Source organism: Pelodiscus sinensis, chromosome 22 (genome assembly GCF_052426305.1).
Source record: "Pelodiscus sinensis isolate ZL-2025 chromosome 22, ASM5242630v1, whole genome shotgun sequence".
NCBI lineage: Eukaryota > Metazoa > Chordata > Testudines > Trionychidae > Pelodiscus > Pelodiscus sinensis.
This window is the reverse complement of record NC_143073.1, coordinates 22,358,637-22,385,463: the sequence shown is the minus strand read 5'-3', so window position 1 is coordinate 22,385,463 and position 26,827 is coordinate 22,358,637. Positions and strand designations below refer to the sequence as shown.

General features: G+C 45.2%; 1 long non-coding RNA gene across 1 annotated transcript; it reads right to left on the bottom strand.

Annotated features, from left to right (window-relative positions):
* Nucleotides 1–20,080: 20,080 nt before the first annotated feature.
* On the bottom strand, nucleotides 20,081–26,827 carry LOC149521855 (uncharacterized). Its single transcript, XR_016347753.1, has 5 exons — nucleotides 25,804–26,827; nucleotides 25,029–25,061; nucleotides 23,745–23,777; nucleotides 22,034–22,066; nucleotides 20,081–20,345 (listed from the first exon to the last, which is right to left on the bottom strand). It is a non-coding gene; the product is annotated as an uncharacterized LOC149521855 (long non-coding RNA).

Sequence of the window (26,827 nt, the reverse complement as noted above, 5' to 3'; positions counted from 1 at the left end):
TCAACAGTGTTCCTTTGTAGCCAAGAAGGCTAATGGCATATTGGGGTGCATGAGGAAGAGCATTGCCAGCAGATCTAAGAAAATGATTATTCCCCTTTATTCTGCACTGGGGAGGCCACAGCTGGGTTACGTCTAGACTGGCATGATTTTGCGCAAATGCTTTTAACGGAAAAGCTTTTCCGTTAAAAGCATTTGCGCAAAAAAGCCCCGATCGCCATTTTCGCGATTGGGGCTTTTTTGCGCAAAACAAATCTGAGCTGTCTATACTAGCCTTTTTGCGCAAAAGCTTTTGCACAAAAGGACTTTTAAGTGTTCTTGCAGAAATTCAAGTGGCCAGTGTAGACAGCTGGCAAGTTTTTCCGCAAAAGCATTTGCTTTTGCGGAAAAACTTTCCAGTCTAGACACAGCCCTGGAGTACTACGTCCAGTTCTGGGTCGCCCACTACTGAAAGAATGTGGACGCATTGGAGAGGGTCCAGTGGAGGGCAACCAAAATGATTCGGGGGTTGGAGCATATGACGTATGAGGAGAGGCTGAGGGACTTGGGTCTTTTTAGTCTGCAGAAGAGAAGAGTGAGGTGGGATTTGATAGCAGCCTGCCACTTCCTGAAGGGGGAGAGAGACTGTTCCCAGTGGCAGAACGAGGAGGAACGGACTCAGGTTGCAGTGGGGCAGATCTAGGTTGGATATTAGGACAAACTAATTCCCCTGGGAGGGCAATGTCTGCTCTAGGGCCTATGCAGGCTAAGCTCTATAGTGCAGACATGGCCTCATTCCCTGGCAGAGGGGAATGTGACACCAGCGAAAGCACACTAGTACCCTGGCAAAACTACACTGGCCAAGCGCTCCCTGAGTAGAATGGGCTGGGAGAGCCATTGGCATTAGGAGGAATCAGCAGCATTGAGATGATGTGGGAGACGGGAGTTTCTTGACCCTCCTCTGTTTCCTGACAGGACGTTGTGGATCCAGTTGGAGACGCTGCAAAGGTAAGTACATTGCTGTGCAGCTACTTTATGTAGTACTGACCATTTAGCCAGCCTGACCCCTGAGCCCAGTGGCCAGCAGCAATAGCCTAGATCTATGTGGAAAGAGGGAGGTGAAACCCACAGCAATGGGCTTCCCAGTCCCACACGGGCGTGTGAGAATGAGAGATCCCCAGCTGGGTGAATGATCGATAGTGTCACTGCCGTCAATGGGTCAGACTAGACAGGCGAGTTAGTGCTCCAGGCTACACCGAGCTGCATCCATTGGAGGCTGGGCAAGGACTGGCAATGCCGGGGGGCTGTGCATGGGGCTGCTGGAAATCCCCTTTGCTGAAAGAGTCCAGTCCACGACGCTGACACATTTAGCAGCCAAAGGCCAGTTTCAGGCTGGAAGCCAGTTCCCCTCCCGGGTGGGCTTTGCAATCTATGGGGTGAGAGCGCCTTAGCAGCCCTATTGTCACCCCAATGAAAACGACAGCAACAAAAGGGCTCCTGTACAGGTGCTACTGGAGAAAGAGGTGTCAGAGGCCCAGGTATGCCATAGGGCTAAGAGGTGTCACTTAGCCCTATGGCAGGGGAGTGACATGTACTCTCCAACCTTTCTTATTGACACTGCTCATTGATCTCTGGGACAGTTGGGTCTGGGCAGTCAGGTTTCCAATGACAGGTAAGACTCAGGAGAACTGCTATCACCACCCCTCCCCCAGTTTCAATGTGAACTTTGGAAGAAACTAAGGGAAAGCAGGATTCAGCTTCTGTCTCAGGCTGCCTTTCTCCCTTTCTCCATCCATTGCAAAAGGGTAGCCGCGTTTTCCCATTTGAAGCGCATCTGCTAAAAATGGAAACACGACCCAGAGTTACACTCTCTATCACAATGAGGCGTTTTGCTGTTAAGTCTGAATGTAAACGTCTTTTCCTCTTTCCATCTGAATGAATTATTCTAGCCCGGTAATGGAGCATTCCTTGCAGCTGAGCTTGTATTCTCTGAGTCCCCAGCTCCATACTGAAATCTCACAGGAGCAAAACTATAGCAAAGCAGCTCTCCTGAACTAACTCTGAGCAGAATGCCAAGTCAACAGAAGAATGCTTCACTAGACCTAATTACTACCAGGGGGAAGTGAACTATTTACCATGCTGGGGGAACCCTCCTGTTGCTGTATCGAGCATGTACACAGAAGCATAGCAGGGGCACAGCTGTAGCCCTGTGCTGTGCGGATGTAGTGTTTTAAGTACAGAGTGACATATCTGGGAAGTAGGGGTTAAAGAGTTTTTCCTTGGGCACTAAGAAAGCCAAGGGAATTACAAAATGGTAAAACTGTTGCCATTGTGAGGAATCCACTACATTGATATGATAGGCTACATCCAGGCTACAAGACTCTTTCGAAAGAAAGCGTCTAGACTGCAACCACTGTTTGAAAAAGCAAGCTGCTTTTTTTAAAAAGAGCACCCAGGCAGTCTGGATACTCTCTTTAAAAAAAAGCCCTGTTTGCATTCAAGAATGCCTTTTTTCGAAAGAGCACTTTCCAAAATAGGCTTTCTTCCTCATAAAATGAGGTTTACTGCAGTCGAATAAACCACCAGGTTCTTTTGATTTAATTTTGAAAGAACGCGGTAGCAGTCTAGACTCAGGGGAAGTTTTTTTGAAAAAAGTCCACTTTTTTGAAAAAAACCCTGTAGTTTAGACATACCCATACTGGAAAAGGGAGTTTCTTGAGCATGCTCTGTTTTCTTTCAGGCGATCGTGAGTCCAATTGGAGGTGCTGTTGAGGTGAGTACTGCGAACTATTTAGCTGTGCAGCTGTTCGATATAATCATTCCAGAGGCCATGCTTCCATGCTGATAACTGGTTCTTCTCGATGACCAACCAAAGAAAAGCAGATTGTAAATCGAACTTGTGTCAATTTTGGCTACAAAACTCCTATTCTCTCCTCCACGTGACATTGTAAATGAGCACTCCTTGAAACTGGTCATTTTCATGAGAAAATACATTTTAAATAAATACTTTAATAGATTCCCCTCATTTTTTTTTATTCTTCAATGGAAAGAATTAATACTTTAAAAAAAAAGTTATTTTCTGATTTGATTATTGAACCCCCATTTATGGAAAAAGTGTAGAAACTTTTTTTTTTTTTAGAAATTTCTCTAAAACATACTTACAATTTTTGAAACAGGTCCAGAAAAGAGGGAAGAGGGGAGGGAAGGAAGGAAGCAAATGAACAAATATACACCTTCATTTCTGAGTTTTGTCAAGAAAATACAGTTTATATAGAGTTAAGTGAGGAAGGCCCCAAATTGGAGGCAGGAATTTAATCTGACCACTGGGAAGCAAGGTAGGAAGGATGTTTTCCTATGGCAGAGCTGTCCACGTATCTACAGTGCAGACTTCTGCTGGCAAAGCTCTGTCGGTACAGGGAGTGATGAAGTTTGATTCCTGATTGACATGCTGCATTTGAAAGATCTCCCAGCATAGCCCGATCAACCAGCAGCGTGAATATATCAACCCTCCTGGAAAACAGCTGTGCTGAACAATCCCCAGCATAGAGGCAATTAGAACGACTCAAGAATGAGTCTGTTGCTTTCCTGAATGTCAGTCAGGGAGGTGATATTATGTCGGAACAAGTCCTTATGACTGCATACGCAGCATCTACATTAAGAACGGTATGGGCGTAGGCTCTGAAGCCTCGTTTCCCTTACAGAGGAGAATATGGTATAGTGGTGGAATTGTACCAGCAAAGTGCTCCTAGTGCAGAACTGACCTGTAAAAAGCTATTGCCATTTTCATTGGGAATAACCAAGCATGTTGAAGTGATATCTGAAAACTGAATTTCTGTCTCATGCTGTTTCTGTACAGAAGGCCGTGAATCCACTAGGAAATATTTTGAAGGTGAGTACTCAGAATTACGGGGCTTTCCAACTGTTGCACGTAACTGTTCCAAGGCCAAGCTTCCATGCTGACGACAGGTTCTGCCTATTAATGATCTAATGCTCTGCAGATCGACACACGTTCACTGTCATCATCTGACTCAGATTCCAAGAGAAAGTTAATTTTCATTTTTGGTGGGTCTGTAGCTTCTGTACTACAATGTTTCTTTTGTAAGACTTCAGACAATATATGCCACATCTCATTTCGCACAGCTTTTGGAAAAAAACTTCAGACTCGTAAACCTCGGACTGAGCGCTGGAGTAATTTTTAGCAATCTCACATTGGTACCTTCTTTGCCTTTTTTGTCAAATCTTCAGTGAAAATATTCTCAAAATGAACAATATGTGCCAAGCCATCATCCGAGACTGCTAGAACATGAAACAAAAGGAAGGTTGTGTGTTAATACAGAGCAGGAAACATACAATTCTCCCTCAAGGAATTCAGTCACAAACTGAATAAACACTTTTTGGGGAGGAGCATCATCAGCATGAAAAGTGCTCTGGAATAGAAGGAAAAGCACAAAGGGGCAGATAAATGTTGAGCATATCTGGCATGTAAAAACTTTGCCAATACAGTTCCAGTGCCATGTGAATATCTGAGCATGGTGACACTGACAGGTCCCACTGTAAATAAGAAGTGGGCAGTATTATCTCCAGTAAACAAGCTTCTTTTTCTTAGCGATTGGCTGAACAAGAAGTAGGACTGAGTGTAATTGCAGGCACTAATGTTTTCTATTGCTGTGTTACTGAGTGCAGTTCTAACAAACACAGCTACATTTGTAAGATGCACTTTTATGCTACGTACAAATCTAGATAATTTTCACAACAAGCAGGATGCTCAGTCATTTTTACAACAGAAATAATTAGAACCACTAGAAGTTTGTTATTTTATGAGAAAATATTTTTTCCAAAATAAAAAAAAATTAATAGAAACATTCCTTTTGATTCTTAAATGGAAAGAATGAAAACTAAACCAAAAAGGCTCTGTCTACACTGAAAGTTTTTGCAGCAGAAAATATACTAATGAGGAACTCATTAGCACGAGTCGCAATGTCATTAGCATATTTTCTGCCCATGCTTTTTGTGCAAGGGGTTTTTGTGCAAGTGTAGCTGCTTCCATTTTGCTCCCCCCCCGCATTTTGCACAAGATCCTTATGCCTCTCAATATACTGATGATTTTCTCTCAGAAATGAGATCTTTCCTGTTCTGCCCAAAGAGGAGCTGTTCAAGGACAGTATCTTTGCATCCCCTGTGAGTGAGTTCAGGTTGTCTGCGTGAGCAGGAAGGAGGATCCAGGTGGATCCTCGGCTATTCAAAATATTCTTTACATCGACTATTGTGTTCTGGTAAATTAAGAGTTTGTGCGCTGGAGAGAGAGCCCGCACTGACTGTCAGTAGTCCACTATGCCATTTCCCTCACGCATGTAAGCTGCTATAACAGATCAAGGGAAGGGCAGCCATAGCCGCCCCACCGTCTTTCCCCCTTTCTGCCTCTTTCCCCTTAACTCTCAGTTCCCAGAGCCAATGTCCTTAACTACCCATGAGAGTCTGCTCCCCAGCACAGTCCTCGACTCAGTCCTCTGGCCAGCTAGAGAGCCACTCAGCCTCTCTGCGCCCCATCTTCAGCCGCTCCTCCGGGTCCCAACGCTCAGGATGCTCCCAGCGCTCAAGTCCTCCGGCTTCCTTCCTGCGGGAGAGAGCACAACCAATGCCGGCTTCCCCCTTTTGGGGTGTCCTGGCTCTCTTTGAATCCTCCCGCCTTTCGCCACCACGCTCAGTGTGGGGGAGAGCTACCCTGCCACAGCCACCAGAAGGAAAAGTGGTCCCTCATTTCAGGGGTCTCACATTGTGGGTTTCAAGCACAGATGCCTGGGGCTCGATTTCAAAAGGTGCCAAACACCCGGGGCTACACTAGAGTCAGTAGGAGCTTTGGGACAGTAACAAACATTTCCCAAGGCACAAGCAACACCGCTGCTTCTGTCCTAGGAGGAGCTAACCACCCTCCTTGCAAAGGCACAAGACTTCAATTGCACCAATAACTTTCTTCTTTGTTTTCTCTAAAGGGTTTATTCAGGAAATGATCTGTGGTGAGTATCTCCAGTTCTCTCTTTCAGAAGCTCCTGTGGTCTCCTGTCTGCTCTTGTAGTGGGAATTGAGACTGGAGCCCTTTGAGTTGAAGGAGGCACCATTAGTACATTTCATGGTGCAAATCAGTGAAGGAGAAAAGTGCCCCCCCTCTTGCTGCTGCCCAGCAGCCTCAACCCAGACATGCCCCCCACCGAGTATGGCATGAAGCTCTTTGTCTCATCTGCCACTTTTAATCCATGCCACAGTGTAACAATCAGTGAGCAGAAAAAAACCTTTACCTGTCAGCATCTGAGGTCGTGATTCCTGCTTGTCTGGCAGTCAGAGAGAAGCTGGTAAGAACCAGGCTCACATTTATGTTAATAACAGTGATCACCACTAGCACAATTCATAGTTCATATGTTCTAAGGGAAGAAGGGACTATTCTAGTCAGCTTGTCTGACCTGCATAAAACAGAGAATTTCAATTAGTTATTCCTGCATCGAGCCCATGATTTCTAGGCAAGCTGGGCACATTGAGAGGAAAGATACTGTCTGTAAAGTCCTCACCAGCACCTACATATTTTTTAAATACATGAGGTACATACAAGCTCTTTTACATACATGAGGTAAACTTCCGCTCTTCATATCCCTGGTCTTAGGCTCCAAAGTTCTTATGTCAGTGTTGAATATGGGACTTGGACTCCTAAGTCACTAAGGCTACATCTAGACTATGGCGTTTTTAAACTTCGCTGCGTCTAGGGAACGTGTCTGCTCTTCCGACATTTTTGTCAGAAGAGCAGACGCGCTCTTTTGGAAGCCCCTGTATTCCTCATTTCATGAGGAACAAGGGCTCTTCCAAAAGAGGAGGTTTTTCCGAAATTTGGCCCAGTGTAGATGGACCAGATTTCAGAAAAGCCTCCTCCAAATAAACAGTGCAATTTGTGAATCTTTTTCTGAGGAATGTATCTGGGCAGGAAGGGACTAATGATATCTGGGAGTGGGAGGGAGAGCTCTTGTCTGCTCCCTGTGGGTTACTGGGGCTATAATGACTGTTTGTTGTCTCTCCCCAGCAGTAAGAATTTGGAGTTAACCATCCAATGCTGATGAAACCGGCCTGGCTGACTTCAAGCACGTCACTTGCCATTCCCCTTCCCATGCTGCTGCCGGACAACTTTCCACCAATCACACGCTGAATGAAAACCATCAATCCAACTGCTAGGGCTTCTGGCTAATTCCTGTGATGGTCATTGATTTGTGCTGCTTTTTGATGTAACACAGGGTGGAGGGACACTGAGCTCTGTCCCACGCCTGCCTGGGGGAGGTGAGAGCTTTGCAAATCTTCAAATAAAATAAATAGAAATGCACAAAAAGTTGTTTTTTAGTTTTTAGTAAGTTACCTTTCCTTCCAGGCTGGGATAGGATTTGTACCACGGTAGATGCAGAGCCTGCCACTTTCATTAGTGAATTCCCCGCTCTTTGTAGGCAATGATTGTTCTATGGTGGGAAGGGATGTTCTCCAGTATTGCTCCCTCTCCCTCCGTGGGGGAACCCAGAAAGCAACAACTGTGGTAAAGATGAACAATGGAGCGGCTGCCTCCCTGAAAAGGAGAGAAGAGTATTTGCCACATTACCAGGGCTGTATTGGGAGAACATGCGGCAAGTTTTCCTTTCAGGATAGATGTTCTAGCACATAATTCCCAACTGTCTGGAGATGCTTCCCCGCACTCCATAAAATGGTCCCTTTCTACAACAGTTTCGCTCTTTTGGCCTGAACATGAGACCACAAACCACTCCCCTAAAATAACCCAGAAACAACACTTCAGTTTTGCTTCAAGGGAACTTTGATAGTAGCCTTCAACTTCCTGAAGGGAGGGTTCCAAAGAGGATGGAGAGAGGCTGTTCTCAGTAGTGACACATAGCAGAACAAGGAGCAATGGTCTCAAGTTGTGGTGAGAGAGGTCCAGATTGGATATTAGGAAAAACGTATTTCACTAGGAGAGTAGTAAAGAACTGGAATGAGTTACCTAGGGAATTAGTGGAGTCTCCATCCGAAGAGGTGTTTAAGACTCGGCTTGACAAAGCCCTGGCCGGGTTGATTTAGTTGGGATTGGTCATGCCTAGAGCAGGGGCCTGGATTTGATGACCTTCTGAGGTCTCTTCCAGCTCTATGGTTCTATGATTCAATGACACAAATATTGGCACAAATACTTGAGAAGCTTCATCTATTATAAATTATTTTGGGCTTCAGCCCCTTCCACTGGCATCTCAGCCTCATCACCCCACCTCCATATGTCTGGACAGTAACTCTCATGAGATACAAAATCTCTTCGGGTATGTCTACACTACCCCGCTAGTTCGAACTACGGGGTAATGTATGCATACCGCACTTACTAATGAAGCCCGGGATTTGAATTTCCCGGGCTTCATTAGCATAAGCGGGGAGCCGCCATTTTTAAATCCCCGCTGCTTCGAACCCCGTGTAGCGCGGCTACACGGGGCTCGAACTAGGTAGTTCGGACTAGGGTCCTATTCCGAACTACCGGTACTCCTCGTGAAACGAGGTGTACCGGTAGTTCGGAATAGGAACCCTAGTCCGAACTACCTAGTTCGAGCCCCGTGTAGCCGCGCTACACGGGGTTCGAAGCAGCGGGGATTTAAAAATGGCGGCTCCCCGCTTATGCTAATGAAGCCCGGGAAATTCAAATCCCGGGCTTCATTAGCAAGTGCGGTATGCATACATTACCCCGCTAGTTCGAACTAGCGGGGTAGTGTAGACATACCCTTCCTCTGAAGACACTGGGGCCGTTACTGGCAAAGGATCCTAAAGGAGGGACGGGAGCTGGGTCTGTAACCGCCTTCAGTCATGCTGAAAATCCCAGTCTAGAGCAAGAGAATAATGACTACAGTGGACAGGGATGCAGAGATGCTCTTTTTGATCATTTCACTAACAAAAATGCCAAATGCTGCTGCGAATAAAAGTGGTAGCTCTTCCAGAACCCCTCTCCACAACCTCATGGCCCTCCTGCTGTGTGACGGTAGGAGCAGCCTCTTCCACGCAACCTGTCAAGAAGCTGTCAAAGTTCTGATTCACTGATCCGGCGCACTGCTATGAGGGGCTTAACCACTGGTTTCCATGTTTTTCAAGTATCCAGAGTCTGAACAGAGTCCAAACACTGGCCTCGTTTGTGGTCCTTACAGTCCTGGGACTCTCATGTGGTGTAACTACATGGGTGATAGACTCAGTGCTGAGCTGACTTCTCTTATTCCCACATGGCTTAAACACACCCTCTTCCAGAATCCCCTCTAATGATATGAACCTTAAAGCTTAACTCTCCTAGGCTAGGTCTACACTACAGCCGGTCCCCGACTTACGAATGAGTTACGTACCAAACACTAGGTCGTAACTCGATCTGTTCGTAAGTCGGATTACGTTCACTTACATTACAGCTGCACTGTTTGTAAGTGTGGATTTCATTTGTAACTCAGGGTCCGGCTGTATAGGAGGTTGGTCGTAAATAGAAAAAGTCATAAGTTGATGCATTCGTAATTTGGGGACTGGCTGTACAGAGTTTTGTCGGAAAAACAGTTGTTCTTCTGACAAAACTTGAGGAACATCCACACTGCAATTGTGTTCTTCCACAAGTAAATCGAAAGAACCAAGGGTTTTTTGCAGTATTGGTAATCCTCATTCCACAAGGAAGAACGCCTTTTCGCAAAAGAGCTCTTTCGCAAAAAGGTGTGTGTGGACAGGGAAGAGGGAGTTTTTTCAGAAGAAGCGGGAAGAGGAAAAAGCACAGGTGCCCTCTCCATAGCAATCACTGCTTACATGCGAGACAGAGTCCATGCAGTTTGGACGCTCTCTTTCGAAAAAGCGCATTGCCTTTTCAATGTACTTTTGCAGTGTGGACACTCTCTTGCGCAAGAAGTTTTTTTTGGAAAATCTCTAAGCTTCTTGTTCAAGAAGCCTGTAGACATAGATCTAGGAGGCTGATGATAAGGTGAAACATACTTTGCAGAGGAATTTAATATACTATTTCACTTTATTTAAGCCTAAGAAGTACACTGAGAGCAGATCACATATAAACCCACAAACATGTTATATATAACACCCCTCACTTTGGATTATTCTCTCCTTGGGAATTCTTTGGGGACCATCTGTGTTCAGTTAGGCAGGGTTCCCCTGCTTCATTATGTTTCTGCAGCAGTTCCCCTCTGATTGAGCTGGTGTCATTGACCAAAGCCCCCAGTTAGATTAGACTGTGACAGCCCCGTAGCAGCAAGAACAGACTCTACCAGCCAGTAGAATAGAGAGAGTTTATTGCTTCCCAGGATACAGCGCAGCATAGACGTGATGTGTCAACAGGAGTCTGGGCCAGGATGCCTCAGACCCCTTGAGATGGGGTCCCTGGACCCCTAGATTCCTGCCCCCTCTTTAGTCTGTTTCCTTCATGGTTCCAACCCAAGACTGCCCCTTCCCCCGAACACTCACTTCCTTAGTTCCCTCGCTGCCCTCTCCTGGTCAGACCAGTTGTGTCTTTGTCTATGTGACCTAGGCAGCCCACCTGCTGGGCAGTGCTCCGGACACCGGCCAGTAGGGGTCACCCACAGACCACAACCCAAGCATAGCAACCAGCAAGGTACTGACACTACATCACACAACCCCTGCTTTTTTCACCTGGCAACCCCCAACCCTGTTTCCTCTGACTACTTCATTGCCAGGGGACCCCTCCCCTCACATAGAGATAACTTTGTAATGGGTAAGATATCTTACCCATTACAAAGATAGTGTCCCCAATGATCACCTCTAATACCATTAGCTCACAGACATTTACCTTCCCTCCCCCCCGCATCCCTCTTCTGTTCTGAAATTTGATTTGTCCTTTTCATATGTGTTCATTTTTTAAATTGTATCCTTTGGTATATATGGTTGTGACTATTTTCTTCCACTAGTTGATCTGAGGAAGTGGGTCTGACCCACGAAAGCTCATCACCTAATAAACCATCTTGTTAGTCTTTAAAATGCTACATAGTCCTGTATTTTGTTTCAGCTACACCAGACTAACACGGCTACATTTCTATCTCTCTTTTACTGATACATGGAGCAGACATCTTTATGAGACAACTTTTATATAAAGTAAGATGGATTTATTTAGGGCTTTGGTCCCATTGGGGATATGCTCCTGGGTGCTGACAAGTCCTAATTGAGCCCTCCAAGTGCTGACCTGTTTTCAGAATCAGTGTTATTCTGTGGGAGGACTGTTACCCCAACTCTGTGCCTTTGCCAGGGGAGACTATAGCATCTGATGTTTTCAGGACATCCAGTGACAGTCTCAAGAGGACCTCTGTGCTCCAACCTGTCATGGTGCCCTCTAGCAATGAGAAAACATACAGGTTTATTTGTCAGTAACTGACTTTACACAAATACAGCTTTAAACAAATATGGCTCATTCAACTCTGGTATGTCTTTAGGCATAGATGGCTAGAGTTTGGTTCCCTCCAATGGCTCGTTCCCAGGCAAGTTTTGTAAGAAGAAATGTTCCTTGTGAGAATTTGAGCTGTAATGGACCTCGAAGTTGGGATGAACTTTCAGTCAGGTAGGCTTTTAGCTCATGGTGATGAGGCGTATGTGGCACCAGAGGGAACTGCCAGACAGTTGGCAGGAAACAAAGACTTCACACACTCCCCTGCCTTCAAGCCAATCACGGTCTGTGGATCAGGAAGCATGAGAAATCTTCTGGCACACCACTTCTGCCTGAGGCCCTAGCTCTGGAGCAGCCTGGGACCACTTCAGGAATTTGTGAAGTGGCCCCCCCCTTTAAAAAATTATCACCCACCCCAGGGAACTACTGTCAACATTATTAGATATTGTTATACTCTGGTCAACTCCCTCTAGAGGTTAGTTCACATATAGAAATTTACGAATTCTCTATTTCAGTGATCATCAATGAGTAGATCGAGATCTACTGGTAGATCTTGGAGTCTCTGACAGGTGATTCTGACTGGTTTCACCAGGAAGCTATCAAGATCTGGCACTTCAGAGCTACGTCTACATTAGCATCCCTTTCCAGAAAAGGGATGCTAATGAGACGAGTCGGAATTGCAAATCCGCGGGGGATTTAAATATCCCCCGCGACATATGCATTTACATGGCTGCCGCTTTTTTCCAGCTTGGGGATAAGCCGGAGAAAAGCGCCAGTCTAGACACGATTCTCCAGAAAATAAGCCCTTTTCCGGAGGATTTCTTATTCCAAAGTAGGAATAAGAAATTCTCCGGAAAAGGGCTTATTTTCCAGAGAATCGCGTCTAGACTGGTGCTTTTCTCCGGCTTATCCCCAAGCCGGTAAAAAGCGGCAGCCATGTAAATGCAAATGTCGCGGGGGATATTTAAATCCCCCGCAGATTTGCAATTGCGACTCGTCTCATTAGCATCCCTTTTCCGGAAAGGGATGCCAATGTAGATGTAGCCCAGTTGTCTTTCCACCCACTGTTGTGCTGCTTCTGCCCTCTGCCTTAGAACTACCCCCCTGGGAGCCTCTTGCTTGCTGTGCAGGATGTGGGGGAGGGGAAAAAAGGGGATTACTGATGTCAGGGTGTCCCACTCCCCACTCCTGTACCCCATCTCCACACAGAGAGAAGGGGATGGAGGGAGTGTGGCAATGCAAATCTCTTGACACTCTCACTGTGTGTCTGTTATTCTCACAAACACACTGTTCCGTCACTCTTATCTCCCAACCCAACACATACGTGGGGGGTTGTTGTTATTTCTTTTATTGCTTGCAAAGTGGGTTACATTTGGTTTCTGACTGGTCTGTGATTTCATCATTTTCACTTCTCTAACACTTAAATGTAATTCTTTGAGCAGTAAGTTCTAAAATGCTGAACCTGTCATGGCTGGAATAATTATCCCTATGGCAATTGCTGCTCCTGGACATGGCTGGCATGTCCCTGCAGCCCTGAGAGAGGCAGAGCAGGGCGCCTCCACATGCCATCCTTACCTGTAGACACTGCTCCTGCAGCTCCCATTGATCAGTAATGGGGAGCCGTGGCCAGTAGAAGCTGTGGGCTCAGTGCCTGTAGATGAGGGGCAGCACATAGCACCAAGAAGCCACTTCTGTTCATGCTGGCTGCTTTCAGGAGTGGTGCAGGGCCAGGGCAGGAGTGAGCCCTCATCCTTGAGTGAGTGGAAGTTTTATATCTTTTGTGGTGGGAAATGAAGCAAGGGTGCTGAGTGCACTGTTCCTGTGCCGTGTGCAAAGAGCTCAGTAACGTGTGCAGCATAGTGCACATCTGAGGTAAATGATGTTTTCGGCGGGAAAAGCCAGTTGGAACCAGTTCTCAGATACCTCTATTGAGGTGCACAATCCAAAATGGAGTCAGTGAGTTTTAAAATGGAGTCCAGCACTTTAAAATGGTGTTCAACATTTACAAGGCTGTAGTGTTGCAGTATAAGTATAAAGGGCTGAATATATGTTTCAAGATTCTTTAGCTCAAAGCCAGTAGCTGATTCAAAGTCCATCCACTGGTGACACAGAATGCACTCTATGTAAACATAGGGCACAATGAGGTAAGAATAGCTCATATAAACTACGTAGCAACAGCAGGTTCGGTATATATGGAGACGTCAATAATAGCATCACTCATTTAATAATCACCTTCAGGACTTAGATCAAGTTGGTCAACATGATTTTCTGCTCAAATAACACAGCATTGGATGTTATGTGGCACTCTTGACCCTAAATTCCTGGCCATTTTGAGGCATATACATGCTAAGAGAACATGACAGAAAATGTTCAATTTACAGTTCACACAATTTCCATGAGATTTTGCTGAACAACAATAAAATTGTAGCCTAAGGAACTGATCGTTGGTGATTCTCCATGAAATTATAATTTATACCTACAAGCATCTTCACAAACGGCATTTTAAAGTGCCTTTTATGTAACTTTTCATAATCAGGCCAACATTTTCCAAAAGTAACTAATGTTTCTGTTGAGTCCAAACTAACATGTCTTCAAAGAAAGTTGATTTTTAAAGGTTGGGTGTTTTGCAAAAGACTTCTGGGTTGGACTCCCAAAAATCACTAGTCACTTCTGAAAATGTAATTAAATAACCATAAAACAAATTCCCATCCAAAAAGCTCCAGGTTAACCAACTTACAATCACACAATGATGGTTTCTGAGCAAGACAATCACATAATCAATATCCATATTATTCAATCACCTATGTCAATCAATCAAGGTAACAAAACAGTCCCATTAGTCCCTCCCCAGAAAAATACCTTCAACCTTTTCCACAGCAGTTCCCTAATTATTCGTCAGGACTCCCTTTCCCCAGCCATCAGCAGATGGAGTTGAAGCATTTTACTCCACACTGCATGGCCTCACATGAATGATGTATGTAAAGTCATGAAGCTACGAGAATGCTATTTTGCTCTACAATGTGATATCCTCTACAGCACAACTGATACATATATGGTCATGCAGCATGCAAGATGCCATTTTGCCGCTCTCCCCCCCCCCCAAAGGCACTGTGCCTTTAAATGGCCCCTCGCTCCTCACTTCCCCACCCCTGCCAGACACGGATTTCCCTGCAGAGGAGAGCTGTTTTCATTGGGCTTTGAACTCTGGCTACCTGAGTGATGTCTCTTAGCTCAGCCTTAGTAGCTGATACATTTCCCTGTCATCCCACTGCTAGAGGGAGCAGAGCCACACTGAGGGTCTGTCTGACTGCAGAGTTTTTCCGAGATACCAGAAAGATCCGCTTTTTTTTGTGGAAGAACAGAAGGGCTCTTTCAGAAGCCCCATCTTCCTCTTCTCATGAGGAAGAAGGGATCTTCCGAAAGAAGGTTTTTTTTTTCTGATGTTTGGCCCAGTGTAGACAGGCCAAATGTCGGAAAAGCCTCTTCCGACAAAAGTATTGGAAAAAGCTACGCAAAATGCAGAGTGCATTTTGAGGAGCTTTTTCTGACAAAAAAGTTGTAGTCAAGACATAGCCTGGGTCAGTATGGGTTATATCAGCACTTTCTTAAGATTAAATAGTACATGCTAACTTGTGTATGTAAAACGTTGGCCTGGCTTCTGGATGATTTGGGAACCTGTCCATATAATTTATGGATTCTGGGAGAGCTTATAAACTCTGCAGCTGAATCTTTATCAGCTTGCAAACTCCATTTTGAATGTGGGGGTATGGTGGCCTTCTCTGTAATCTCTTTCCCTCCATGATAGACTGGAATTCCAAGATGTAATGATATAGTGCTTACCTGAGAGCAGTGACACACTGACCTCAGTGGTCAAGGACCCAAATCAGCAATCAGCATTATCCAAATAGGCCACCGTAGTGTGAAATCAGTGTTTCATTTCCTATAGTACTAGGCTACATCTACATTGGCAAGATTTTGCGCAAAAACAGCTGCTTTTGAGCAAAATCTTGCCACCTGTCTACACTGGCCGTGAGTACTTGCGCAAGAACACTGACATTCTAATGTATAAAATCAGTGCTTCTTGCACAAATACTCTGACACTCCCGCTCAGGGATAAGCCCTCTTGCGTAACTGTTCTTGCGCAAAAGGCCAGTGTAGACAGGCAACATCAATTTCTTGAGCAAGAAAGCCCAATGTTTAAAATGGCCATCGGAGCTTTCTTGCACAAGAGCGTCTACACTGGCACGGATGCTCTTGCGCAAAAGCACATCTTTTGCACAAAGGCACATGCCAGTGTAGACACTCTCTTACTCAAATACTCTAATGCAAAAACTCTTGCGTTAAAGAGTATTTGCGCAAAATCTTGCCAATATAGACGTAGCCCTATAGTATCATTTTAAAGAGTATGATGGGGGAAATATGTAGTGTGTGTGTATGTATAAATAAGTTAATAACTTAGCAGAAGTTAATAACTGAATTGGTTAATAACACAGTAAAACATAACTCAGATTGGTTAATACATAAATAATAGATTTTTAATATGCACTTCTCAAATTCACAGGAGATGCATTAAAAAGCCTCTTGTAGCTCTTGAGCTTTGGACCGAGTATCTCTGCCCTAAAGGGTTGTTAAATTGGGATGGGCTTGTATTTAAAGACAGACATCCTAGAGAGTGGACTGGCTCCAAAGGAGGAGAACCAGCTTGCCAGGGAGGTGCTCCCTTGCCAATGATGTCACTGGAGGAGGCAGATCCAGGAGTGGAAAGTCTGAAAGGCAGCAGCTTTTCTCTTGGGGTCTTTGGCCATTGTCACCAGCTCAAGTCAAGGGGAAGCTGCTGCAGGAGCCTGAGAAGGCAAGGGCAACTCTGCCTAGCTGAACACAGATGGTCCCCAAAGGACTTCCATAGAGAGAGTGCACCCTAGCAATGTTCAGAACGTTGGAAGTTTTAAATATGATTTGCTAGCTCTGTTTATTTCTCCTAGTTAAATAAAAGGCTGTAGCTTATTAGTATTCTAGACTGCAATGTTTTTGTGGAGCGAAATTTGCATAGGCTTTTCCACTTTTTTTTTCCGGAAGAGGCCTCCTGTTTCGGAGGCGCCCATATTCCTAGTGTAATGAGGTGAGGTATACAGGGCTCTCCGAAAGAGTGCTTTTGCTCTTCCATGAAGAAAAGTGGAAGAGCAAACGTGTTCCTTGGACGTGGTGGGGTGAGGTATCCTGCAAACCCCCTGTCGTCTAGACGTAGCCATAAATTCTAAGGCCAGAAAGGTCTAGACTAATCATCTAGTTTGACCACCTGGATAGCTCAGGCCATAAAATACCCTGAAAATAATTACCAAAGTAGATCTCTTAGGGTATGTCTACACTACAGCGTTATTTCGAAATAATGTGTCTACACACAAAATGAAAGAATTGGGCTTGTTTAGTTTGGAAAAGAGAAGACTGAGAAGGGACATGATATCGGTTTTCAAGTACTTAAAACAGTGTTACAAGGAGAAGGGAGAGAAATTGTTCTCATTGGCCTCTGAGGATAGGACAAGAAACAATGGGCTTAAACTGTAGAAAGGGAGGCTTAGGCTGGACATCAGGAAAAACTTCCTAACTGTCAGGGTGGTTACCACTCTGGAGTAAATTGCTTAGGGAAGTTGTGGAGTCTCCATCTCTGGAGATATTTAAGAGCAGGTTAGACAGACATCGATCAGGGTTGGTCTAGATGGTGCCTGGTTCTGCCGTGAGGGCAGGGGACTGGACTCGATGACCTCTCGAGATCCCTTCCAGTTCTACTGTTCTATGGGTCTATGATCTGCTCAGTTATGTCAGTTGTGAGGACTGTACTTGATTTGGTGATTCTGTCCCTCTTCTATTTGGTTTTATGAGAAGCAATCTTATTCCAGGCATATCCCATTTTCCTGGCACAACCAAACCCTTATGTTGCTTTCAGTTATGATAAGAGCAAGGTGTATACTGAATTTGATGATCCTTGCTCTTATCATGTAGGAGGAGATCTTGAACAAAGAGACCAACATACTCTCTAAAATATATAGTAGATTGATTTCCCTTGTAAGTATCATTAAGTCATCCCTTAATCTTCTCTTTGGTTAAAAAAATCATATTGAATTTCTTGAGTCTTGCATTAGAAAGCATGCTTTCTAATCCTTTACTCATCCTCCTGATGTGCTACTTCTTATCTTGTGCCCCCTGAAAGAGTTAAGTTGTAAGGCTTATGTCTTCAGTGGGTTTATAGGACAGGGTGTGCTTAAGAGTAAGTTGAGGGTTTCCAGGGGCTGAGTGATTGGATGCATTGCAACTCTCAGGTGGTGATGGAGAATCAGCACCTGAAAACATGAATGAGGATCTCAAGACAAGGGCAGTGCCTGGGCTCTGTTCAGACTCTGGAGCAAAGGGGGGCAAATTTTGGACCTTTTTTCCAATAGGCAGCAGGGAGGGAGATTGGGCAAGGAGCTGGGTGGTTGGATAAGGAAGGGGGTAAATCACGCCTGGCTGTTTGGGGAAGCCCAGCCTCCCCTAGTCTTCCCTACCTGGCCTCTCATGCAGTCTGAAAAAGTTTGCCCAACCCTGCACTGGAGGCTTAAAATATGGAAGGCAGTCACTGGGTCTCCTTTCAGCAGTCTGGTGAGTGGCTAAGAGAGGGTGCTCAATAGGAGCTGTGACAGCTGCTTCCTGTTCCTAACAGGTTGCATGGTAACTGCTTCTTGTGCTGTCACAATCCAGGTGAGCGAGAAGAAAGGGAGAGGGGCTCTGGAAGGAGATATCCCTTCTTCCCCCCATAATAATTGCCTTTCCTTGAAGTGATCCAAATAGTAGTCCTCTAGACCTTTGCAAAACACATTGTTCTAGTGCCCAAGATTTTCAGACAGGAGTAAGGAATTTAGGTGTTCTGCTCTTCTAACTCCTTAAAGCTTCTTTAGAAATATGTCTTTTTTTTTCTGGAAAACCTGTGTTTCTGTGGTGAAGGGTAGATAATGCTGGTTTGGGCCTGGAGAGGGGAGGTGGATGAGGCTAAGAAGCCAATGAAAGGGGCTGAAGCCCAAAATAATTTAGAACAAATTAAACCTCATAAGTTTGTGCCATAGTTTATTTGCATTGAAGAAGCAAGACTGGTACAGTTTATGGACTGTGTGGATGGGAGCGAATACCTATGTAACGTTCAGGCCAAACGAGTGTACCTGTTCTAGAAAGGTTTTTGGACTGCAGGGAGACTTCCTTTCTGCTGGCACATCTTCACTGAAAGGAAAATTGCTTCTTGTTCTGATAGTCACAGGCCTGGTTGCTGTTGCTCCGCAGCTCAGTTTATAGACTCTTTTCCTTCCTACTCTGTTGGATTGATGAGTTGCTCAATTATTTATTTTTTCTCGGTGCTTCCCTCCATGTTTCTCAATCGAGGAAAAAGGAAGGATATTGGGGAGCACAAGTGCCAGACTACACCAACATCCTAACTCTGCAAGAGGCGTAACACTTACGTTGGGGTACTTAGTGTGACATAGTATGACTTAGATTAGCTGTTGGCTGTTTCGAGTTTCCCATCCCAATAGGCTGCTGCCAGGAAGCTTCCCATTCCCACAATTCTGGGCAGCTGGTTCCCATCCCAGTGGAGAACTGAGAACCCAGTGGGGTGGTGAGGGCAGCTGGACTGCTGGAGGAGAGCTGAATGGAACTGAGAGCTTTGACTGAGAGTCCCCCACACTGCTCCCCTTCAGTCTGTGGTAGTACTCCTGGGCTGTGTCCAGACTCAGGGTTTTTTTTGAAAAAAGTAGCCTTTTTTCGAAAAAACTTCACCTGCGTCTAGACTGCAGCCGCGTTCTTTCGAAATTAAATCGAAAGAATGCAGCTTTTCTTTCGACAGTGGTAAACCTAATTCCACGAGGAAGAACGCCTTCTTTCGAAAGTGCTCTTTCGAAAGAAGGCGTTCTTGAAAGCAAACAGGCTTTTTAGAAAGAGAGCATCCAGACTCACTGGGTGCTTTCTTTCGAAAAAGCGGCTTGCTTTTTCGAAATTCCGCATGCAGTCTAGACGCTCTCTTTCGAAAGAGGCTTGCAGTCTAGACATAGCCCTGGTGAGGATGTGAATCACTGAGGCTACGTCTAGACTGCAGGCTTCTTTTGGAAGAAGCTTTTTCCGGAAGAGATCTTCCAAAAAAAACTTCTTGTGCAAGAGAGCGTCCACACTGCCAAAGCACATGGAAAAAGCAATGTGCTTTTTCGAAAGAGAGCATCCAGGCAGTCTGAATGCTATCTCGCATGTAAGCTGTGATTGCTATGGACAGAAGGACCAGCAGGGCACCTGTGCTTTTTCCTCTTCTTCTGAAAGAACTCCCTCTTCCCCGTCCCCACATGCATTTTTCCAAAAGAGCTCTTTCGGAAAAAGGCTTCTTCCTCACAGAAAGAGAAATACTAATGCTGGAAAAACCCCTCTGTTCTTTCGATTTACTTTCGAAAGAACATGCTTGCAATGTGGATGTAACTCAGGTTTTGTCGGAAAAACGGCCATTTTTCTGACAAAACTGCGTAGTGTAGGTGAGAAGGAGGATAGTGTGGACACCAGCCACCACAATAATTATTAGCACAGGTAAATGTAGGGCTATGGTGTGGACATACTAAACAATAGTATAAAGCAGGCCCCATGATTGTCTAGAGGCAACATTTAAAAAACAGACAATCCAAAATGTTTGTATGCAGTTGCATTTATTTTTATTTTTGCAAAGCTCTTGCCATCCCCCAGGGTGGCAGAGGGAAAGAGCTCTTTGCCCTCTGTTCCACAAAGACACCAAAATTAGTGAACATCACAGTAATCACCTGGAGTCCCAATCAGTATGAGTTATGATTCTGATGTAGCATTTGATTGGTTAGGAGAGTTGTGAGGAGAAGCGTAATGGCAGACATCGTCACTGTGGTCAGCAAATCCGGTTTCATCAGCACATCACATTAATTCATAATCCCTGCAGGTCCAAGGAGAGATGGCAAGCAGCAGTTACAGTCCCAGTAACCTACTGGGAATCAGATAAGTACCCTCCCCCATACTCTGAAGGAATTCCATCCTTTTCTATCCACATCCAGCTGAGGGCATTTTACACCAGTGTCCTTTGCAAACTGTTTGATTGATTGATAGATGAAAGAAGGGAGTCAGAGAGGAGCTACAGTCCTGCTCATCAGCTCCACCCTTCTGTAGCCAGCAGTGTGCAGGAGGCCCTGGAAGGGATGGGGAGAAGTGAAGTGGGGCATGCTTAGGGGAGGGGGTAGAAAGTGGTAGAAAGGGGCAGAGCAGAGTGGGGGTAGAAAATGATAGAGCAAAAATGGAAGTTTGGGGGAAGGTGCAGAGTGGGGCTGGAGCTTGGGGCAGAGCAAGAACCCCCCTCACCACCACATTAGAAAGTTATCACTGCTGCCTACCCTTTAATCTGACTTACAGGTACCCAAATCATCTGAAAGATGCTCAAAGTAGAGTAAATTCTGAATATTCATGGCCGGACTCCATGTAAGGCACACATCCACCAAAAAAGAAGCCAGTTACGAAATTATTTACTTGTTGCTGCTTTTCCATTGACAACATTGACATGAAAAAGACTTTCATTCATACAGTAATGATTCTTATGGCTACTTGGTGGAATCTGAGAAACAGCATTGCCTGGTGAGTGTTGTGGGGGGGGGGAGGAGAGGGAACCCATGGCTTTTTTTCTTTTTTCAACTGAAATCAAAAACTTATTTTTTTTTCAAACTAGAAGAAAAAGAAGAAATGGAAGCTGTTTATTGACTCTTAATACACATCCTGAGAAGAGATGAGAGTCTTTCCTGAACTCTCACTTAGGTTAGAATTAAATTCAAAAGCACAATGGGCAGGTATGTACCCAGCTCTCTAGTGGGCAGTGTCATTCAGCGGCTACGTTATTAGACCAGGAGTGTGGTTGAGACCATTTTGTCTGTGCAGGGCTCTATGTATGATCTCATTGATGAGTGGTTCTCGACATGAATGTAAAAAAAAACTCAACCAAAAACCCAGACCCCACAGAATACCTATACAACGATTGCGAGCAGAATAGTAGAACTGATACTGCAAAGAACATCAGGATAGATTCTGACACACTATTTCGGATTTGGAAACATAGTGGTCTTTTAGACTTTTGCCCCGATCCTCTCACATGTCTCCTACATGCTCCACCTGACCCCTGACGCAGAGTGCGGGCTTGCTAGAAGCCACACCGAGAATACAAAACCAAACTGAAAACAACTCGCATTTGGATAAGTTACCCGATGACCTCTCCCAGCTACATCCCCCACAATGCTTAATGAAAAAGCATCCTTCCTTTATTAGTGTCGCCAGAATACCACTACTTCCTTACAATTGTCCATGGGCTAACCACACTATATCCACACTAGGAGTATGTCTAGATTACATGCCCCCGCTACAGGGAAGATTCGAATTAGTCCGAAGCAGGCTCCATTACTGTGTATCCGCTACCTCGACTGCTGGTAGGCCGCGAGACTCTTTGTTTACTTGTTCAGGTATGGGCGATCGTCGCTCCCGTTGAACACAAATCACCATTCCTGGCCAATGGGAGCAACGGGCTTCTTAAGAACCGCTGCGAGAAGAGAAAACAGCCTGACAACAAATCAGGCATGGAACACTTACCGAAGCGATGTTTCCAACCAGGTTCCTCACGGGCTGTAAAAAAAATGAAGGAAGTTACTTGATCCTGCCGTTTCTCCTGTATCGTTTATGTATTGCTACTTCCCTCCCAATGTCCGTAGTTTAGCTACGGCAAGTCAAAACTTGGAGCCTTCTCAGCGCAGCTCTCGGGGCACTGTGCCAGAACAATTCTATAGGGCACATGTGACTGCAGACAGCTCTGTAACGGGCTGCTCTTCTTTTTCAAAGCTAGGATTAATTGCCGGCATTTGAGGCAATTTATGTGTTGCAAAAATTAGAACGAGGCTTGGTTGAGTGTTTAAAAGAATCCATTTGAAAAGATGTCTATTTTTCCCGTTTTTTTCCTTTTTGCGTGAAAATCAAAACTGAAAGAGGTTTGCAATTTTCTCATCTAGGATTCCAACCATCTTTCCTAGATTGCCATACCTTTTCCCCTTTTATCAGCGCTCTGCGAAAAAGAAGTGTTTCAGTCCATTTCCATGCAAAATATCGAGGGGCTTCTACACGTTCCAAAATGTTTTAAACTGTTTTTTTTATGAAAACTGGAACATTTCCCCCCCTTGACTTTCACATGAAAAAAAAGGAGGTTAGAGCGGGGTGGAGAAGGGTGGGAAGAAAAAGACGTGGAGGATGAAGAGCCAGAACGTTCCACGTGTTTCGGTTTTGTTCTTTTTAATGCAAGATTAGAAAAATTGGAAGGCGACTTTGAATACTCACACCAAGAGTGCTTTCAGCAGTGTCCACAAGAGGGTGTTAAAGAAAACAAAAATCTCACAATGACACTACTCTATTTCACAGAGAGTGGAAATGTGAAAGATTTACATATTAGACTGGTCACTTCATTTCTCTGTGTCTCTCCTTTTTCTCTCTGCCTTCCTTCAGTAGGCTGAGCAGTCACACTTTAGTATACCAGAATCAAAGGATCACAGAACTAGAAGTGACCTTCAGAGCTCATGATGTCCAGGCCCACGTGCTCCTGCAAGGGCCAAGCGCCATCCTAATTAGAAGTTTGCAAACTCTGAGATGCTCCAGGTCAGGACCAGCCGCTGATAGCCCGCGAGACCCTTGGTTGACCTGTTCAGGTATGGGCGATCGACGCTCCCACTGACGACAAATCGCCGTTCCTGGCCAATGGGAGCGGTGGAATGCGGTGTCCCATTCCGCACTGTCTCCTGCAATTCCCATGGGCAGCAACGGAGATCCATGGCCAACTGGAGCTACGAGCGCCTGTACCTGCATAGGAGCAGGTAAAGAAAGTGTTTGATGGCCAACCACAGGCCTGCCCTTGCAAGCCATGACCCGGACATAGAAAACTTGTCATCTAAACCATCCTTAAGAGACATTTGATGTGTCTCAGGGTCCAAGGTGATACTGAAATATCCACTGCAACGGTGAGCATTGCAGTGAACCGCACCCCCGAACGTGTATGACATCAGCATGGAGTTGTTCTTAACGGGATATCAAGAACAGACCCGTACAGAATCTCAACAAGAGAAGGGGCACTGCAAAGAACATCATTATCAGTGCTGATACTCCCGTTAGAACTTAGAATCCCGTTGATTTGTCCTTTGCCCCGATCCTGCACATCTCTGCAGGCTTTACCAACTGAGAAGTGGCTTGGGATTTGGGCTTCTTAAGAACCGCTGCGAGAAGAGAAACCAGCCCGACAACAAATCAGGCATGGATCACTCACCGTAACGACGGTTTCAACCAGGTTGCTCACGGGCTGTAAGAAAAATGAAGGAAGTTACTTGATCCTGCCGTTTTTCCCGTATCTTTTATATGTTGCTACTTCCCTCCCAATGACCGTAGTTTTGCTACGGCAAATAAAAACTTGGAGCCTTCTCAGCGTAGCTCTCCTGGCACTGTGCAAGAACAATTCTATAGGGCACAGGTGACTGCAGACAGCTCTGTAACGGGCTGCTCTTCTTTTTCAAAGCTAGGATTAATTGTCAGCGTTTGAGGCCATTTATGTGTTGCAAAAATTAGAATGAGGCTTGATTGAGTGTTTCCAAACAATCCATATGAAAAGATGTCAATTTTTTCAGTTTTTTTCCTTTTTGTGTGAAAATCAAAACTGAGAGTGGTTCGCAATTTTCTCATCTGGGATTCCAACCATCTTTCCTAGATTGCCATACCTTTTCCCCTCTTACAAGCGCTCTTTGAAAAAGTAGTGTTTCAGTCCATTTCTATGCAAAATATCGCAGAGCTTCTACACGTTCCAAAATGTTTTAAACTGTTTTTTTTTTAATGAAAACTGGAACATTTCCCCTGCTCCTTGACTTTCACATGGAAAAAAGGAGGTTAGAGTGGGTTGGAGGAGGGTGGGAAGAAAAAGACGGCGGGGATGAAGAGCCAGAAAGTTCCCCGTGCTTCAGTTTAGTTCTTTTTGGTGCAAGATCAGAAAAATTGGAGGCGACTTTAAATACTCACACCAAGAGTGCTTTCAGAGGTGTCCACAAAAGGGTGTTAAAGAAAGCAAAAATCTCACAATGACACTACTCTATTTCACAGAGAGTGGAAATGTGAAAGATTTACAGATTAGAGTGGTCTTGCCCCTCTCTGTGTCTCTCCTTTTTCTCTCCACCTTCCTTCAGTAGGCTGAGCAGTCAAACTTTAGTATACAAGAATCAAAGGATCACAGAACTAGAAGTGACCTTCAGAGCTCATGATGTCCAGGCCCATGCGCACCTGCAAGGGCCAAGCGCCATCCACATTAGAAGTTTGCAAACTCTGAGTTGTTCCAGGTCAGGACAAGCCGCTGATAGCCCGCAAGACTCTTGGTTTACCTGTTTACATCATTATCAGTGCTGATACTCCCGTTAGAACTTAGAATCCCGTTGATTTGTCCTTTGCCCCGATCCTGCACATCTCTGCATGCTATACCAATTGAGAAGTAGCTTCGGATTTGGGCTTCTTAAGAACCGTTGCGAGAAGGGAAAGCAGCCCGAGAACAGAACAGGTATGGAACACTCACCGTAACGACGGTTTCAACCAGGTTGCTCACGGGCTGTAAGAAAAATGAAGGAAGTTACTTGATCCTGCCGTTTCTCCTGTATCATTTATGTATTGCTACTTCCCTCCCAATGACCGTAGTTTAGCTACGGCAAGTATGGGCGATCGTCGCTCCCGCTGACCACAAATCACCGTGACTGGCCAATGGGAGCGGTGGAATGCGTTGTCCTGTTCCACACCGTCTCCTGCAATTCCCATGGGCAGCAACGGAGAACCATGTCCAACTGAAGCCACGAGCTCCTATGTCTGCGTAGGTGCAAGTGTTTGATGGCCAACTACAGGTCTGCCCTTGCAAGCCATGATCCGGACTTAGAAAACTTGTCATCTAGACTATCCTTAAGAGACGTTTGTCTAACTTGCTCACGTCTAATCCTAATGCAGTGGAGACCGTGTGTCTCAGGGTCCAAAGTGATACTGTAATATCCACTGCAACAGTGAGCATTGCAGTGAACCGCACCCCCCCAGGGTGTATGACGTCAGCGTGGAGTTGTTCTTAATGGGGTATCAAGAACAGAGCCCTACAGAATCTCAACAAGAGAAGGGGCACTGCAAAGAACATCATTATCAGTGCTGATACTCCCGTTAGAACTTAGAATCCCGCTGATTTGTCCTTTGCCCCGATCCTGCACATCTCTGCAGGCTATACCAATTGAGAACTGGCTTGGGATTTGGGCTTCTTAAGAACCGCTGCGAGAAGAGAAACCAGCCTGACAGCAAATCAGGCATGGAACACTCACCGTAACGACAGTTTCAACTATGTTGCTCACGGGCTGTAAGAAAAATGAAGGAAATTACTTGATCCTGCCGTTTCTCCCGTATCGTTTATATATTCCTACTTCCCTCCCCATGTGCGTAGTTTAGCTACAGCAGGTCAAAATTTGGAGCCTTGTCAGTGCAGCTATCCCGGCACCATGGCAGAACAATTCTATAGGGCACACGTGACTGCAGACAGCTCTGTAACAGGCTGCTCTTCTTTTTCAATGCTAGGATTTATTGCCAGCGTTTGAGGCAATTTGTGTGTTGCAAAAATTAGAATGAGGCTTGGCTGAGTGTTTCCAAAGAATCCATTTGAAAAGATGTCAATTTTTCCCATTTTTTTCATGTTCATTTGGGGCAATGTTCATTTGCATATTTGTGTATTCATTAACCAAATGATGAATATTCAAATACATTGTTTCTGGTCCTAGTGCCAGCTTTAGCAAAGCTTTTGATATGGTCACCCAGAATATTCTTGCCAGCAAGTTAAGGAATATGAATTGGATAAATAGGCTGTAAGACAGACAGAAAGCTGGTTAGACCAGGGTTTCCCAAACATTTTACTTTATTTTGAACCCTTTTTTTCAGTTCTGTTTTTTGCAGCCCCAAAATATAAACACATAAAAAACAAACTGAGAAAATACCAGACATATAATATGTCTGGTATTCTCTCATTAGGTAAGTTGTATTAGTACTAGATGTATCAGTTTGTAGTTTCGAACTGCCTGGCTGGTAAATGTGCTCAGGCTTCATGAGTGTGTCTACCAGCCAGACAATTCACAACTATTCGAGGGGTGTGTGTGGGGGGGGACACAATAGAATCCCCGGGCCGGACTAACTCATGCTTTGTACTTTGCAGGGGGGAGGAGGGAATGGGGGCAGCGCCTCAAGATTTACATATGGCCCGGTCAGTCCCACTCCCTGCAGGCCGATTCATTCCTCTCCCCTGCTCCCCCCGCTGTGTCTCTGGCCAGCCCCACTTCTCCCAACCCCCTCCCGGGCAGC